Here is a 14,997-nt window from a genome sequence, read left to right as displayed (position 1 = left end):
TTTTTTTTTATTTTACCAAGGGTAACAGGAGAAATTAGACTGCAAAAGTTATTGTGCAATTTGTCCTGAGTACGCTGATACCTGATATGTGGGGGGGACCACTGTTTCGGCGCATGGCAGAGCTCAGAAGGGAAGGAGCGCCGTTTGACTTTTTCAATGCAAAATTGGCTGGAATTCAGATCGGATGCCATGTGACGTTTGGAGAGCCCCTGATGTACCTAAACAGTGGAAACCCCCCACAAGTGACCCCATTTTGGTAACTAGACCCCCCAAGGAACTAGATATGTGGTGAGAACTTTGAACCTACAAGGGCTTCACAGAAGTTTATAACGTACAGCGGTACAATTAAAAAATCATATTTTTTTCCACAAAAATGATCTTTTCACCCCCAATTATTTTCCCAATGGTAACAGGACCCTAAAAGTTGTTGTGCAATTTGTCCTGAGTACGCTGATACCCCACATGTGGGGGTAAACCACTATATGGGTGCATGGCAGAGCTCGGAAGGGAAGCAGCGCCATTTGACGATTTTGGCTGGAATTGAGATCGGACACCATGTCGCGATTGGAAAACCCCTGATGTACCAAACAAAACCCCCCACAAATGACACCATTTTGTAAACTAGACCCCCCAAGGAACTTATCTAGATGTGTGGTGAGCACTTTGAACCCCCCAGTGCTTCACAGAAGTTTATAATGCCCGGGCGTGAAAATACAAAATTCGTATTTTTTCCACAAACATGATTTTTTAATCACCAATTTTTTATTTTCCCAAGGGTAACAGGAGAAATTGGACCCCAAAAGTTGTTGTCCAATTTGTCCTGAGTAAGGTGACACCCCATATGTGGGAGAAAACTACTGTATGGACACACGTCGAGGCTCAGAAGGGAAGTAGTGACATTTTGGAATGCAGACTTTGATGGAATGGTCTGCTGGTGTCATGTGCGTTTGGAGAGCCCCTGATGTACCTAAACTATTGAAGCTCCCCACAAGTATCCCCATTTTGGACACTAGACCCCCCATGGAACTTATCTAGATGTGTGGTGAGCACTTTGAACCCCCAAGTGATTCACAGAAATTTATAATGCCCGGGCATGAAAATAAAAAAATCATTTTTTTTCCACAAAAATGATATTTTTGCCCCCAATTTTTTATTTTCCTAAGGGTAACAGGAGAAATTGAACCCCAAAACTTGTTTTGCAATTTGTCCTGAGTAGGCTGATACCCTACATGTGGGGGTAAAACACTGTTTGGGCGCATGGCAGAGCTTGGAAGGGAAGGAGCACCATTTGACTTTTTCAACTCAGAATTGGCTGTTATTGAGATCAGACGCCATGTTGCATTTGGAGAGCACCTGATGTGCCCAAACAGTGGAATCCCCCAATTCTAACTCCAACCCTAACCCCAACACACCCCTAACCCTAATCTCAGCCCTAACCCTAACCCTAGCCCTAACCCTAACCCTAATGGGAAAATGGAAATAAATACATTTTCTTTTAATTTTATTATTTTTCCCTTACTAAGGGGGTGATAACGGGGGGTTTTATTTACTATTTATAGCGGGTTTTTATGTTTGGCAGCTGTCATACGCTAAAAGACGCTTTTTATCTTAAAAATAGTTTTTGCATCACCACATATTGAGAGCTATAATTTTTCCGTATTTTGACCCACCGAGTCATGTGAGGTCTTATTTTTTGCGGGACAAGTTGTCGTTTTTATTGGTACCATATTCAGGCACGTGACATTTTTTGATTGCTTTTTATTCCGATTTTTCGGACGCAGAATGAACAAAAACCAGCGTTTCATGAATTTCTTTTGGAGGGGTGCGTTTATACCGTTCCGCGTGCGGTAAAATTGATAAAGCGGTTTTATTCTTTGGGTCAGTACGGTTACAGCGATACCTCATTTAGGTCTTTTTTAAAGTTTTGTTGGTTTTATGCAATGAAAACTATTTTATATAAAAAAATAATTATTTTTGCACCGCTTTATTCTGCGAGCTATAACTTTTATATTTTTTCGCTGATGATGCTGTATGGCAGCTTTTTTTTGTGGGACAAGATGACGTTTTCAGCGGTACCATGGATATTTATATGCGTCTTTTTGATCGCGCGTTATTGCACTTTTTGTTCGGCGGTATGATAATGAATCATTATTTTTTGCTTTGTTTCTTATTTTTATTTTTTAAGGGGTTCACTAAAGGGGTTAACTAATGGAACAGTTTTATAGGGCAGGTCGTTACGGATGCAGCGATACCTAATATGTGTACTTTTATTGTTTTTTTTTTTATTTCCAAAAAATGGATTTATTGAGGGAATATTTTTTTTTTCTAATTTATTTGGCGATTTTTTTAAAATTATTTTAACACTTTTTTTAACTTTATTACATAGTCACATCACAGATCACTGTGACAGATCAGCAATCTGTCACAGGCAGTGCAGAAGGTTTCCTCATGCCTGCGCTTTGCATTGTGCCGGGTGTCAGCTGTGATAATCAGCTGACACCCGGCCGCGATCAGTGGCGCTCACCACGTGGGCGCCGCTGATCGCGCTAGACGTACTATCCCGTCCATGGGCATAGGGGCCCGGGTCCCATGGACGGGATAGTACGTCTGATGTCAGAAAGGGGTTAAAGGTCCTCTGCAGTGAGGTTTTTCCAAACATCTTGGAGTACAAATGACAAATCTTCTATGTATGTAACCTTGTGCAAACACTTCTGTGTCTTTATCTAATCACACACACAGTTGATGATGATGATGATAATAATAATAATTTATTTCTACAGTACCAACATATTCCTCAGCACATTAAAATTTAAAAGGTACCTACACTAACAAGATAAGACATAATAGAGTAACACATACACACTTGGTCAAAATTGTTGGTATCCCTCATTTAATGACAGAAAAACCAGCAATGGTCAGAGAAATAACTTGAATCTGAAAAAAAATAATAATGAATAGAGTTGAGTGAAACGGGTCGAAAAATTTCAAAAGTCGCCGACTTTTGGCAAAGTCGGGTTTCATGAAACGAAACCCGACCCTAGGATGAGGTCGGCCACGAGGTCGGCGACTTACGCGCCAAAGTCGCGTTTCAAAAGTTTGTTTTGCGCTCTTTTTCAGCCAATCAGGATCCACGGACACTGTGGGCAACGTGATGACATAGGCACGGGTCACCACCATCTTTCAGAAAGGCATGCAAGTGATTGGCTTGCTTTGGTGGGCGTCACAGGGGGTATAAAAGGGCGTGCACGCCGACCGCCATCTTACTTCTGCAGATCTTAGCATAGGGAGAGGTTGCTGCTGATTCTGTAGGGAGAGTGTTAGGCAGGGAAGAAGAAAAAAAAACTGCTTCTGCTGCTAGCGATTGTGCCTGTACAACACACCAGTCACTGTGTGTGCAGTGCATGGGGAGGCTATATTGTGGTGTATCAGTGGTGTTGGTTGTTGGGCTGCCTTCTAAGGCTTCCTGACAGCTGCATTGCTGTTTACCCACTGCTCTGCAAACTGCTTTTTTAAAAGCAATCCCAATTTTTTTTTTTGTCCTGCTGAGGTACTGAGCTGCAAACTGCTTTTTTAAAAGCAATCCCAATTTTTTTTTTGTCCTGCTGAGGTACTGAGCGTGCATTTTTTCACACCATACAGCGGTGTATGCTCCTCACACAGTACCGTGTAACGGCTGTTATCACAGCCACAGTGAAGCTATGAGTGTCACTCTGTGAGAATAAGTCGAGGACATGTTCCGTTCTTACAGACCTGCACTCTAGGGAGATTCCTACTCTGCCCAATTCTACATACACCTTGTAGTTTGTGATACACTAGCCAATTTCTGCCTGTGACATAGCGCTGTGATATTCAGTGGGCCTCACACAATCCAAAAGTGTCCAGTGTCCACAAGTGTCTGCAGAAATTCAAAATCTCACTTATCCTCTAGTCACTTTGGTCACAGCTGTGCCATCGAGCCTGTGACATAGCGCTCAGATATTCAGTGGGCCTCACACAATCCAAAAGTGTCCAGTGTCCACAAGTGTCTGCAGAAATTCAAAATCTCACTTATGCTCTAGTCACTTTGGTCACAGCTGTGCCATCGAGCCTGTGACATAGCGCTCAGATATTCAGTGGGCCTCACACAATCCAAAAGTGTCGAGTGTCCACTAGTGTGAGCAGAAATTCAAAATCTCACTTATCCTCTAGTCACTTTGGTCACAGCTGTGCCATCGAGCCTGTGACATAGCGCTCAGATATTCAGTGGGCCTCACACAATCCAAAAGTGTCCAGTGTCCACAAGTGTCTGCAGAAATTCAAAATCTCACTTATCCTCTAGTCACTTTGGTCACAGCTGTGCCATCGAGCCTGTGACATAGCGCTCAGATATTCAGTGGGCCTCACACAATCCAAAAGTGTCCAGTGTCCACAAGTGTCTGCAGAAATTCAAAATCTCACTTATGCTCTAGTCACTTTGGTCACAGCTGTGCCATCGAGCCTGTGACATAGCGCTCAGATATTCAGTGGGCCTCACACAATCCAAAAGTGTCGAGTGTCCACTAGTGTGAGCAGAAATTCAAAATCTCACTTATCCTCTAGTCACTTTGGTCACAGCTGTGCCATCGAGCCTGTGACATAGCGCTCAGATATTCAGTGGGCCTCACACAATCCAAAAGTGTCCAGTGTCCACAAGTGTCTGCAGAAATTCAAAATCTCACTTATCCTCTAGTCACTTTGGTCACAGCTGTGCCATCGAGCCTGTGACATAGCGCTCAGATATTCAGTGGGCCTCACACAATCCAAAAGTGTCCAGTGTCCACAAGTGTCTGCAGAAATTCAAAATCTCACTTAACCTCTAGTCACTTTGGTCACAGCTGTGCCATCGAGCCTGTGACATAGCGCTCAGATATTCAGTGGGCCTCACACAATCCAAAAGTGTCCAGTGTCCACAAGTGTCTGCAGAAATTCAAAATCTCACTTATCCTCTAGTCACTTTGGTCACAGCTGTGCCATCGAGCCTGTGACATAGCGCTGAGATATTCAGTGGGCCTCACACAATCCAAAAGTGTCCAGTGTCCACAAGTGTCTGCAGAAATTCAAAATCTCACTTATCCTCTAGTCACTTTGGTCACAGCTGTGCCATCGAGCCTGTGACATAGCGCTCAGATATTCAGTGGGCCTCACACAATCCAAAAGTGTCCAGTGTCCACTAGTGTGAGCAGAAATTCAAAATCTAACTTATCCTCTAGTCACTTTGGTCACAGCTGTGCCATCGAGCCTGTGACATAGCGCTCAGATATTCAGTGGGCCTCACACAATCCAAAAGTGTCCAGTGTCCACAAGTGTCTGCAGAAATTTAAAATCTCACTTATCCTCTAGTCACTTTGGTCACAGCTGTGCCATCGAGCCTGTGACATAGCGCTCAGATATTCAGTGGTCTTCACACAATCCAAAAGTGTCCAGTGTCCACTAGTGTGAGCAGAAATTCAAAATCTCACTTATCCTCTAGTCACTTTGGTCACAGCTGTGCCATCGAGCCTGTGACATAGCGCTCAGATATTCAGTGGGCCTCAGACAATCCAAAAGTGTCCAGTGTCCTCTAGTGTGAGCAGAAATTCAAAATCTCCCCTGTCCTATAGACACCTTGTACCTTGTTTTACATTACTATATAGTTTGTTGGATTTTGTCTACATTTCTACAAAAAATGAGGAAGGCTGGTGGAAGAGGCCGTGGAATTGGGCGGGGGTTGGCAGCTGGTAATGATGGTGTTGGTGGTGGATCTGATGGTAGTGGCAAGAGCAAACTAGGAAATAGGACCGAATGCAGGAGGTGTTGAGCCTGCGTCATCGTCTGGCTCCATAAGGCTTCGAAGGCTTAGTTTTCTAGGAGTTGGCAAACCGCTTTTAAAGCCAGAGCATCAGGAAAAAGTTTTGTCTTACATTGCTGACTCAGCCTCCAGCTCTATCGCCTCCTCTTCTTCAGTTGTAAAAAGTAAAAGCACTGAGTCGTCATTGGAGGCTCATGTTCATGAACCACACCTTTCCTTGTGTCCTTCACCCCAACCAAGATTGAAAGATGACGCAGGCCATACTACTGATTACTCCATGGAGCTGTTTTCACATACCATGCCTGGATTATCAAGTCAAATGGTGAATTACCCAGGCCAAGATGAATCTGACATGGAGTGCACTGATGCACAGCCGCTGATGGATGATTCTGCTGGTACATTCACTCAGAGCACTACATTGTCCTCGCAGTGTACAGAGCCAGATTCTGACCCTGATGAGACTCAGGTGCCCCTTCCCGCACACTATACCACCATACACGGTGACACAGAGGAAGGTGCACATGACATTGAAGAGGAGGTGATGGATGACCCAGTTGTTGACCCAGATTGGCATCCATTGGGGGAAGAGGATGCTGCTTCCAATAGCTCAGATGAGGATCATCCACAGCAGACATCGACATCGCAACAGCTGTTATCTGGCAGGCCCGGAGCACTCCAAAGACAGGTTCCAAAAATCAAAAGAGTTGCTGGACAGCTTGTCCAGAGGGTCAAAAGATCACAGCGTGCTAGGCCGCAAAATGTCTGCCAAAGTAGGAAGAGTGCAGTGTGGCACTTTTTTTAACAAAATCCTCATGATCAGGCCAAGGTTATCTGTAAGAAGTGCGCAAAGACCTTTAGCCGAAGGAAAAATCTGAAAAATTTGAATACCAGTTGCATGCTTAGACATTTAAACACCATGCACTTGCAAGCGTGGACACAACACCAAACCTCAAGTGCCACATGTGCAACTGATCACAACGAAGGTAGTCAGCAACGCTACATTGTTTCCCCCACTGTAAGCCCACCGGTTAGCACAGCAGCAAATGTTGAGGTGTCGTTGCAAGGCCACAGCAGTCAGGGAATCCCACTGTTATATCAACGAAAGACTGATTCTAGGCCATCAGTAAGAACACCAACTCCATCACCATCATCAACCCTCTCTCAGTCCGCCCTGTCCACCGCTACTTCCACCATATGCAGCTCTCAAGTCCAGCTCACCCTCCCAGACACTATGAGTAGGTCAAGAAAGTACTCAGTCTCTCATCCGCGTACACTGGGTTTGAACGCCCACATTGCCAAACTAATCTCGTTTGAGATGATGCCCTTTCGGTTGGTGGAAAGCGCAGCTTTCCGCGAACTCATGGCCTATGCAGTACCACGCTATGACCTACCCAGTCGCCACTTCTTCTCTCGCAAAGCCATCCCAGCCCTCCACCATCATGTGAAAGACCGCATTGTCCATGCACTCAAGCAGTCAGTGAGCAGAAAGGTGCACCTCACAACTGATGCATGGTCCAGTCGGCATGGCCAGGGCCGTTACGTGTCCATCACTGCGCACTGGGTTAATGTGGTGGATGCAGGGTCCACAGGGGACAGCGGTGGTGGGACAGTGCTGCCTAGCCCACGGTATAGGAAACAGTTGGCTGTAGGCGTTCGACCCTCCTCCTCCAGAAGCGAAAGCTCGTCCACAGAGCGCAGTCATACGAGCACTCCATCTGCAGCTGCCACTGTTGCACACGATGTGTCCCCCTATCGAGCAGCTAGTGGAAAGCGTCAGCAGGCTGTGTTGCAGATGATGTGTTGGGGCGACAGACACACCGCCGAGGTGCTGGCCGAGTACTTGAAGCGACAAACTGAGTCATGGCTGGGCAGTGTACATCTTGATGCAGGCAAGGTAATTAGTGATAACGGCCGTAATTTTGTGGCAGCCATAGCCCTTTCAAAACTCAGCCACATACCTTGCTTGGCTCACACCTTGAACCTGGTGGTGCAGTGCTTCCTCAAAAATTATCCGGAGTTAACAGCCCTGCTCCAGAAGGTGCGAAGACTGTGCGCGCACATCCGCCGGTCGCCTGTACACTCCGTTCGTATGCAGAAGCTGCAGCGATTGCTCCACCTTCCCAACCACTACCTCATTATCGACATTGCAACAAGGTGGAACTCCACCCTGCACATGGTGGAGCGGCTGTGCGAGCAGAGGCAGGCCATAATGCATTTGTGGGAGGATACACGGCCAGGCACTTTGAGAGCAGACATGGAGTTGACAGGTGTGCAGTGGTCGAAGCTGAAAGACCTCTGTAAAGTCCTTCAGTGTTTTGAGGAATGCACACGGCTGGTAAGCGCAGACGACGCCATCCTAAGCATGAGCATCCCACTTATGCATCTGCTCATGCAAACTTTGACGCACCTTAAGGAGCAGGCTTCTGCAGCCAATGTTGATGAGGAGGAAGAGGAGGAGGGAATCCTTGATGACATTCAGCCATTGTCTGCTCAGGGACCTATCCTGGACGAGGTGGAGGGAGAAGAGGAGGAGGAGGAGGAGGAGGATGATGGGGATGATTACTTAGGGGAGGAGGATGCATCTCGTGGGGCAAGTGAAAATGTTGGCGTGGCAAGGTCTGGTACAGGGTTTGTGCGTGACTGGAGGGATGTGGATTTGCCAGAAAGTGCTCCTCCAACCAGCACTCACAGTGCATCATTGACACCGGGAACATTGGCCCACATGTCAGATTATGCCTTGCAGATCCTAAAAAGGGACCCCCGCATTGCCAAAATGATGAACGATGACGACTACTGGTTGGCCAGCATCCTGGATCCACGCTATAAAGGCAAATTACAAAACATCATGCCACAGGAGAACCTTGACCTAATATTGGCTAATAAACAAGCAACTCTGGTAAATCGGTTGCTTGAGGCATTCCCAGCACACAGCAGCGGTGATGGTTCTCACAAGAGCCGTACGGGCCTGGGTCAGCTTGGCAGAGGTGTTCGTGGTGCACACAGCAGAAGTGGCGTTGGAGACAGGGATTTCATGACAATGTTGTGGACTGATTTTTCAAGTACCGCTCACACAACTGGTAATACTGCATCGATGGAAAGTGACAGGAGACAGCAGTTGTCAACTATGGTTACAAACTACTTTTCCTCCCATATCGATGTTCTCCCACACAGGTCATTCCCCGTTGACTATTGGGCCGCTAAACTGGACACCTGGTCTGAATTGGCACAATATGCCTTACAGGAGCTCTCTTGCCCAGCTGCAAGTGTGCTATCGGAAAGAGTCTTCAGTGCAGCTGGATCAATCCTGACAGAAAAAAGAACCCATCTGTCAACCCAAAATGTGGATGATCTAACCTTCATTAAAATGAACCACGCATGGGTTTCCAAGGATTTAGTCCCACCTTCCCCTGATGACACATAGGGTGACAGAAAAATGGCTTGCTTTGGTCCACCACTTCCTGGGACTTGACCTATTTCACCTTTTGCATCAGCTGAATGTCCAACATCAACATATGCCACTTTCTAAAACTCCCTAACTGTGCTGCCTCCCCCCCCATGGCCGGGGTCACCACCTAGCGCACGACACCGTGCGAGTGCCGTTGCCCTGGACAGGTGGGTAGGCCGACTCTTGGGCGCGGGCACTGGCACAGGGTCCCTCATAGTGCAATCAAGTGTCTCTGACAGTGGTGGTGCACACCCGCCGTCAGACACACCGCCGTACTATGAGGGGCCCAGTGCCAGTACCGACGCCCACGAGTGGGCCCCCCTTGCTTGGGCAGGGCCCCAGCATTTGCAATCTTTACCTCTCCCTGCTCCTCCGCTGTGTAGTCTGGGCCGTCAAATCCATACTGTGCCTGACACCGTTTGAGCCTGCCTCCTGAGGTATAGACATATATTTTGAATGTGTACGCTATCCATACATGTTATCTGGGGATACGGTACCCTTTCTCACCTTTGTGCAATCACGTGCAATCCATACTGGGCCTAACACCGTCTGAGCCTGCCTCCTGATGTATAGACATATATTTTGAATGTGTACGCTATCCATACATGTTATCTGGGGATACGGTACCCTTTCTAACCTTTGTGCAATCACGTGCAATCCATACTGGGCCTAGCACCCTCTGAGCCTGCCTCCTGATGTATAGACATATATTTTGAATGTGTACGCTATCCATACATGTTATCTGGGGATACGGTACCCTTTCTAACCTTTGTGCAATCACGTGCAATCCATACTGGGCCTAGCACCGTCTGAGCCTGCCTCCTGATGTATAGACATATATTTAGAATGTGTACGCTATCCATACATGTTATCTGGGGATACGGTACCTTTTCTCACCTTTGTGCAATCACGTGTAATCCATACTGGGCATGAGAACGGCTGGCGAGCTGTTAAGCAAGCTACAGCACCAGTGGTTTGCACACGTAAGTTTTTCATTTTTTCAGGAATGACGGTTAGGCCTAATTCCGGAACTGCGGTTGATCTGCACTTACTGGGAAATCATTGTTCGCGGGTAATAATTGTAATCAGTGATCCCCATCACTAACGTTGTTCAGCGGGTTATCTGCACCTGTAAGCGACAAACGCTGGCCTTTGCAGTGTAGCACACATGCAGCCACGGACATGTAAGGGCATGACACACCAGTTATTGGCCAATCTCATGTGCCAGAGCCTCACGTGTCCCTCTAGTAAGCCGGACTCGGACCGCGGGGCATGACGGAGTCTCGTTCGTTAACGGAATTAAGCTTGCAATGTGTGCATCTGTTCTGTAGCTGGCATGGTTGAGGTTTCCCAGGTGGAGTCGAATTTAACCGTAGGCTCCACTCCTGGTGGTGCCCTTCTGGACATTCCTTTAAGGTTCAGCTTTGCAACCATACTGCCCACGTAAAACAAACACTTTGCCTTCATGAACGCTGTTTGGAGGGTCATGACTCGTGGGAATAACGCCGCCCAATCAGTTAACCTGCTAGAGAGATCGTTCGTTGCTCCCAAGCATGACATCACACTCCCTAGGAAGAAGGTAATGCCACTGTGGCGACCGTACTCCTGTGGGCGACACAAGTGCACTGATGCCCAGCCACTGCTCGATGAATCTGCTGGTACATTGACCCAGACCACTACATTCCCCTCGCATGCTACACGGCCTGAATCTGACCCTGATGAAACTCAGGTTACCCTTCCCATATACAGTTCCATCTTACACTGTGACAAAGAGGAAGCTGCAGATGAAAGTGCAGGTTCGGCCCACCCGCCATCAGACACACCACCGTACTATCAGGGGCCCTGTGCCAGTGCCGTCGCCAACGAGTGGGCCCCCCCTGCTTGCTCAGGATCACAGCACTTGCAAAGTTGAAATACTGTGCAGTGAGATGGAAGATGGGGACGACGAGGAGTCCAGACAAGTACAGGGATTCCCTAGCGAGGAGACTTATTTGTTTGTTTTCAATCTTGGGACAGCAATTTTTGGGGAGCACTATACTCTGGAGAATGATAGATGGGGCCCACCATACACTGGAACATTCCAAAGGTGGACATCAGACACTGGAGCAGCATTTACAGGGCCCATTATACACTAGAGCATTAGAAATGGGGCCCATTATGTTTGGAGCATTATTTGGGCCCATAAGACAGTGGAGCTTCATCCATGGGGACCAACATATACTGTAGCATTATGTGGAGCTCATCATATACTGTTTCAAACATTATATGGGACCAATGATTCTGTATGGAAAAATAGATGGGCCTCGTCATGAGATGTAAAAAGTGAAGTATTTTTCATTGTACTATACCGCTATTTCTCTGCCGTATCGGAGCATGATGAGTTGTGGTATGTGTTAAAGGGGTGCTCTTTCGCCCAGGGCACATGAAAACCTGGAGCCAGCCCTCCCCCCCCACAACTGTAGCCAAATAACCCCCATTTTTCAGTGCGTAACTTGTATTATGAAGTTAATTAAGGTTGACAAGCTTAAGTAAGAAGAATTGATGCTTTTGGCATTCAAATGGGCACTGTTGGTGTGTTTCCTGTCCTCCTCTCACTGCCGACTTTTATTCCCCATTGACTTACATTGGGTTTCATGTTTCGGGACGACCCCGACTTTTCCCTATAATCGGACGATCTTGCTCGACCCGACTTTTGGAAAAGTCGGGTTTCACGAAACGAAACGCGACCCTAAAAAACCAAAAGTCGCTCAACTCTAATAATGAATAAAAAAATCTATGAAAATGAACAAATGAAAGTCAGACATTGCTTTTCAACCATGCTTCCACAGAATTTAAAAAATTAAAACTCATGAAATAGGCCTGGACAGAAATGATGGTACCCCTGAAAATAATGTGAAAAAAGGGATATGATAAATCAAGGTGTGTCCACTAATTAGCATTACAGGTGTCCACAATCTTGGAATCAGTGAGTGGACCTGTATAGAGGGCTACAGATACTCACTGTGCTGTTTGGTGACATTGTCACGGTCACGTGTGTCTGGACGCAGCGAGTACCGCAAGGCGACCCCATATGACACACGTGACCCTGGATACGCCGCCTCCAGTTGGGTGAATTTAAATAATAAGATGTGCAGCTGCATACACCGCCTCCAACTGGCAAATTTAGGTATTACACGTAATTATACAATAGTCTGGAAACCCCGCCTCCAGTAAGGCGAATTTAAATAATAAAGGGGAACCTGGGTAACATTAACAATGGTGGCCCCTGCGATAGGGAATAGGGATGTGGAGACCTGTACTCCCCTGAGCCAGTGTCCCTGCACTCCTAACGTTCCCTATGCCGGTTCCGCACCGGGCGACACACGCGTACCTCAAACCCTGGCTCGCCCTTCACCTAAACCCTCACTAGGGAATTGGACGGTGCGGAAACTAATCCCACCACTGCACTAAACACACACAAGGGAAAATGACAATACAGGGGGAACACCACTTAGCTTTGCTCTGTTGCATACGCTCCTAGCAACAGAGCCTACCTGTCATGTTGGACGCTGTTCACACCACAGCATCCGGCAGGCAGAGGTAGTTCCACCTCCAGCCACTATAGCCTCAGTGGCGCCGGCCTGATCTTCAGGCTCTCGGGGGTTAATCCTGCTGGAGACCAGGTTGGATGGTTAGTCACGCCCACGGTCTTTAAATAGTCATGCTGGCCTATGGGCGTCGCCGATTATAGCTTGTGTTTCATACCAAGTGGTTCCGGTCTGGAGTGGAGGTGTTCAAGAGAGAGAGATTCATATCTGGTGTCGTATGATCCGTCGTTATCCTTTCTCCTTCCCATATTTGTGTTTAGTTGTGCCCTGTTCACATTACTGTTTATTCCTGTGTGTGTGCGGCGCAGTGCAGTTTAAGTTCTCCCTGTCTGTCATTATTTGTGTGGGAGCTTTGGTGGTGACTTCTCACTGGGTGGAGGGTGGAGGGTTAAGTGCAGGGCTGAGCAGGAGATAAGGAAAGGTCGGAGGCTCAGGCATTTGCACCTTCAGCAAAAACCCTGGGTTGAGGGTCAGACAGGGTTTCCCCTAGTAAAGGGACACCACAGGGGCCCCGGGTATTTCAGCCTTAATTGAACTAAGCCCCCGTGACATTATAATCGGCCCACATTTTTTCAGGAGTCCATGGATCCATTAGATTCCATAACCCGCCAGTTGGCGGCGCTGTCCATACAGGTCTCCGAGTTGAATGGGGCAGTTCAGCAGCAGGGCCTGGTAGTAGCAAAGGTGCAAACGGCGTCTGCAGGTATCGGTGCAGAGCCGAAGTTTCCGCTGCCAGAACGATTTCCAGGCGATCGCAGCAAATTTGTCGTATTTCGGAAGGCCTGCAAATTATACTTCCGCATGCGGCCAATATCCTCAGGTAATGAGGCCCAGCGAGTAGGGCTGGTGTTGTCATTACTGAGCGGTGACCCCCAAGCATGGGCATTTTCCTTACCACCTGACTCTGCTACATTTCATTCGGTCGATAATGTTTTTTCTGCCCTCGGGCTCATTTACGATGACCCTGACCGACTGGCTCTAGCGGAATCTAAAATCCGCGCCCTCCGCCAGGGGGAGCGCTTGGCAGAAGACTATTGTTCGGAATTTCGCCGCTGGGCTGTAGACACACAGTGGAATGACCCAGCACTGCGGAGCCAGTTTATTCATGGGGTATCAGGGAGGGTGAAACAAGCCCTCCTGATGTATGAGACTCCGGCATCATTGGAGTCTGCCATGAGTTTGGTGATACGTATTGATCGCCGTTTTCGTCAGGGGGCACAGGAGACGCTACCTCTGGGGGAAAACAGAGGTGCAGGTGTGGTTGAAGTAGATGAGTCCCCTGAACCTATGCAGATTGCTGGCGTGGCACAGGTTCAGCCTCGCGCTCCGGGAGTCCGGAAGTCCGGAGCATGTTTCTACTGTGGTAAAGGAGGTCATTATGTTAACGTTTGCCCGGTACTACCTAAGAGGGTCACACCGGCGGAAAACTGTTAAGCTCAGAGGGTATGGAGGAGACCCAACTGAGCGTATGCATATCCTCCATGATGGTATCTCAATGTATGCTCCCTGCCAAGGTTATTGTCGCCGGCAGAGAGCTACCTATATCAGTGTTTGTGGATAGCGGTTCCGCCACCAATCTCATAGATGAGGAGTTTGCACACACCGCCGGGTTTAAGATTGAAAAACTTCCTCACCCCATACAGGTGGTGACCATTAATGCTGTTCCCCTCCCTCAAGGGGAGATTACTGAGTTTGTGGCAGAGGTGAAACTCCACATTGGGGTCCTACATTCTGAGTCGGTTACATGTAGGGTCCTCCGTAATCTCCCAGCTCAAATGGTCCTGGGTTTTCCATGGCTGTCCAGGCACAACCCGGTAATTGATTGGAAAACTCAGGACATAGTACAATGGAGTGGTTTCTGCCAAGACAATTGCTTGGCCAGATGTGTGTCCGCCGTGACGCCCAGCCTGCCGGAGGCTTTGCAGGATTTCGCGGATGTTTTCTCTGAGAAGGGTTGCTCAGAACTGCCTCCACATAGAGCCTATGACTGTGCTATTAGGTTAAAACCCGGGGCCAAATTACCTAAGGCCAGGATGTTTAATATTTCTGGTCCTGAGAGACAAGCTCTGAAAGACTACATCGCGGAGAGTCTGAGCAAAGGTCACATCCGGCCTTCGTCCTCGCCTGTAGCCGCGGGGTTTTTCTTCATTAAGAAGAAA

At 47.7% G+C, this 14,997-nt stretch overlaps 1 protein-coding gene across 3 annotated transcripts in view; it reads left to right on the top strand.

Moving 5' to 3' along the window:
• The window catches only part of GRIN3A (glutamate ionotropic receptor NMDA type subunit 3A), an 822,030-nt gene that overhangs the window by 465,893 nt on the left and 341,140 nt on the right, over positions 1 to 14,997 (top strand). The window lies entirely within an intron of this gene.

This window comes from Dendrobates tinctorius, unplaced genomic scaffold (genome assembly GCF_039654945.1).
Source record: "Dendrobates tinctorius isolate UK_male_01 unplaced genomic scaffold, ASM3965494v1 ptg000191l, whole genome shotgun sequence".
Classification (NCBI taxonomy): domain Eukaryota; kingdom Metazoa; phylum Chordata; class Amphibia; order Anura; family Dendrobatidae; genus Dendrobates; species Dendrobates tinctorius.
Note: the sequence above shows the minus strand (reverse complement) of the source record. Positions and strands in the feature narration are given on the sequence as shown.